Source organism: Mandrillus leucophaeus, unplaced genomic scaffold (genome assembly GCF_000951045.1).
Source record: "Mandrillus leucophaeus isolate KB7577 unplaced genomic scaffold, Mleu.le_1.0 Scaffold126, whole genome shotgun sequence".
NCBI lineage: Eukaryota > Metazoa > Chordata > Mammalia > Primates > Cercopithecidae > Mandrillus > Mandrillus leucophaeus.
In genome coordinates this window covers 1399316-1403410 of record NW_012100987.1, presented here as the reverse complement: position 1 = coordinate 1403410, position 4095 = coordinate 1399316, and positions in this window count along the sequence as shown.

The following is a 4095-nucleotide window of genomic DNA, read 5'->3' as shown; positions in this document are numbered from 1 at the left end:
AAAAGAAAAGAAATATAACAATTTATTAATGTAGTTATCATTACTTTTCAATGTAAAAGCATTCACAATATTTGTTTTCCCTGTGTCATATGTACTGAGAAAAAAATTCTGAAAGGAATTTGAAATAATTTGATCCAAATGTAGTTGCTTAGAATTGCCAAAAAGCACCATAAATATAGCCTTAAAACCTATTTTTGGAATGATGTTGATTACCTACTGACCAAATAATCCTTCAAATTCAATGTTTTCCTCATTCACAGAAGAGTAGTGCTGGCTACCCTTAATACTATTTTGAGTTCTCTTTTAAGCTACTAACTCCAAGAACACTAGAGATCCTCTAATTTTCTTCTTCTTTGCTTGTCCTTCCAGAAACATATTCAGACTACCAAGAGTAGAAACCATTAAGACAGGTCTTTACTATAGATACGACCATAGTGAGCAAACCTGGCATTTCACCCCCTATCTACGGAGCAACCCTAGGGTCAGGATCTTGAACCATTTTTACAGCACTAGCATTGTGCATTTCTGGAAGTTCATAGTTCCGTAACTTCTTACTCACATTTCCCGCTTTAAGGCAGCTAGTCTTAAAGGGATGAGACAGGCAAAATACACAAATATTTACTCCATTAGAGAGGAAATAAAAAGCTAAGAAATACCAAAAACATTTCAATTTTACTAGTAATCAAATTGAAAGAATGAGATACCATTTTGTGAATAATCTGCAAAGATTTTAACTAATAACAATGTTTGAAAGGAGGTAGAATATGGAGTTAGTTAGAATGGAGGCTCTGGAGCCTCATTGCCTTTGTTTGAATTCTGGACACATCACCTATCAGCTATTAAAGTCTTTAAGTCTTTAAATATTGTACCTTGGTTTTCTCATCTTTCAAATGGCGCTATTAATAGTGTCTAGCTCATAAGTTTGTTGTGAGGATTGAACAAATCAGTATTTTTAAGCATACTTATAATAGCGACACATTTAAAGCTCAATAAATTGGTATAAGTAGAGATTAATGTAAGTTGGAACTTGCTTTCTAAAAGGCAATTTGCTCCATATCTATCAAGAATATAAGAAGTGTTCAAATTTTTTTATCTAGTAATTCCTCTTCTAGGGAAGCTAACTAAACAAAACAACTAATTCAAAGCTTTATGTACAATGATGTTTATGAAAGCAACAGTTTTAATAAATTGGAAACAACTTGAATCTCTAACATTTGGAACCAAATTATTAAAATTATGTCATTAATAAACATGGGTTATTTTAAATGCAACAGTTAAAATAATGAGGATAGAATGTCTACTACTAGCTAAGAAAAATAATAAGGACCCAGTTTACTGTTACAGTTTAAATAACTGGAAAACTAAATATATGAAAAAAATAATTTTCAGATACTGGATAATGGGCAGATCAGGATTGTGATTCCTGAGAAGATGGAAACAAATTGGGTGAATCCTACAGTTGGTCCAGTTTGCTGCCTATGAGCAAGTTCCAGGCCATGGTACACTGGAGAGAGTGTAAAAGAACCTTACAGTTTTGCTGAATTAAAGAGAAAGAATGTCAGGAGGCAAGATGGCTAAGATGTGTGGGCCTGAGTACCAGAAAAGAGGCAACTACACATACAGAGCCTTTAAGATCTGCAGCAGGATCTAGTAAAGTCTTTGGCTTAAGATTGATCTGTGCTTAAGACTGATCTTAAGAGAATGCTTCCTAAGCCCAGAGAAATAACCACTGGAAAGGAACAGGCATCACAATTTCTGAAGCTCATACAGGACTGAACAATTCTTGGCCCTTAATAAGCCAGAATAGAAAGACATCAAAATCCATGGGGCATGGGTAGAGTCATCAAAATATATTGCCTTAGTGGAGAGAATAAATTATTACTAGATTGAAGACATCGTTGTACCTTTCTTAACAAAGCTTAAAGGCTTCTAAAGGATTTAACTAAATCCAAGCAACTGAACTGCAAACCATAACAAAAATCCAACAATGTATAAAGTAATGTAACAAAATTGAACGTAATGAAAAAGTCTGATGTCAAAAATTATTAGGCATTCAAAAAAACCAGGAAAGGCTGGGCACAGTGGCTCATGCCTGAAATCCCAGCACTTTGGGAGGCTGAGGTGGGCAGATCACTTAAGGTCAAGAGTTCGAGACCAGCCTGGCAAACATGGCAAAATCATGTCTCTACTAAAAATATAAAAATTAGCTAAGTGTAGTGGTGCACACCTGTAATCCCAGCTACTTGGGAGGCTGAGGCAGGAGAATCATTTGAACTCCAGCCTGGGCAACAGAGGGAGATTCTGTCTCAAAAAAAAAAAAAGAAAAGAAAAGAAAGAAAAGAAAAGAAAAGAAAAAGCAGGAAAATAAGATCTATGATTAGGATAAATATCAATTAAAAGAAACAGATAAATGAAAGACATTAGTGGACAGTGAAATTAAAACAGCTATTATAAATATGGTTCATATGTTTAAGAATATAGAGTAAATCATGAGCATAGGACAAATGTAAAATGTAAAAAGGGCTTAAATATAACTTCTAGTGATGTGAAATGCAATATCTGAAATGAAAAGAAAATACACAGGATAGGATTAGCAGTAGATTAGACAATGTAGAAGAGATGATTAGTGACTTGAAGATATGGTAATGAAAACTATACAAAATAAAACACAAAGACAAATAAAAGAAAATGAACAGAGCATTAGTGAACTTGTGGGGCAACATCAAGTGTCTACAAGCTACTCAGGAGGCTGAGGCAGGAGAATCGCTTGAACCCGAGAGGCAGAGGTTGCAGTAAGCTGAGATTGTGCCACTGCACTCCAGCCTGGTGACAGAGCAAGACTCCATCTCAAAAAAAAAAGAAAAAAACTGGAGTCCCAGAAAAAGAAAATTAAAAAGTTTAGGGAGCAGATGTCAACTAAAGTATTTGAAGAAATAATGGCAAAAAAATTCAAATTTGTACCAAAATTAATAAATACACAAAGGTAAAACTGTCAATGAATATCAAACAAAAGAATTCTAAAGAAAATCACACCAACACACATCATAATCAAATTTCTGAAAAAAAAATCAGTGATAACAAGAATCTTAAAAGAATCCAGAAAGGAACAAAGATAAAATATCATACTATGTATCAGAAATTATACAAACAAGAAAAGAGTAGAGAGATACACTTAAAGTACATTAAGAAATAGAGAAAAGATCAGTGTTTGTGAGGATATAGAGATATTAGAACCCTTGAACACAGTTGGGAAGAATGCCAACAGTATAGCCACTATACAAAACAGTATAGAGGTATCTCTAGAGATTGAAATAATTGAGAAGAATCAAACAGGAATTCTAGAGCTGAAAAATTCAATTGACAAACTGAAGAAAGAATCAGAGTCTCTCAAGAGCAGAGTTGAATCAAGCAGAAGAATTAGTGAGCTTGAAGACAGAGTATTTGAAAATGCATAGTCAGAGTAGCTGAAAAAATAAAAAATGATGAATCATGCCTCTAGGACTTATAAAATAGCCTCAAAAGGGAAAATCTAAGTTATTGGCCTTAATGAGGGGGTAGAGAAGGAGAGATCAGGGTAGAAAGTTTACTCAAAATGATGAGAGAGCTTTCCAAACCTAAGGAAAGATACCAATATTCAAGTATAAGAAAGTTATAGAATACCAAGAAGATCTGATGCAAAGAAGACTACCTCAGGGCATTTAATAATTAAACTCCCAAAGGTCAGAGATAAAGAAATAATCCTAAAAGCAACACGATAAAAGAAGCAAATAATATGTAATGGAACTCCAATAAGTCTGACAGAAGACTTTTCAGAGGAAAACTTATAGGCCAGGAGAGAGTGGCATATAAGTCCTAAAGGAAAAAGCCTTTTACCCTAGAATAATATATCCAGTGAAAATCTCCTTCAAACGTGAAGGAGAAATGAAGACTTTCACAGACAAACAAAAGCTGAGGAATTCTGTCAACACCAGACCTATTCTATAAGAAATGCTAAAGAGGGTTCTTCAGTCTGAAAGAAAGGACATGAATAAGCAATAAGAAATCATTTGATGGGGCCCAGAGCAGTGGCTCACACCTATAATCCTAGCACTTTGG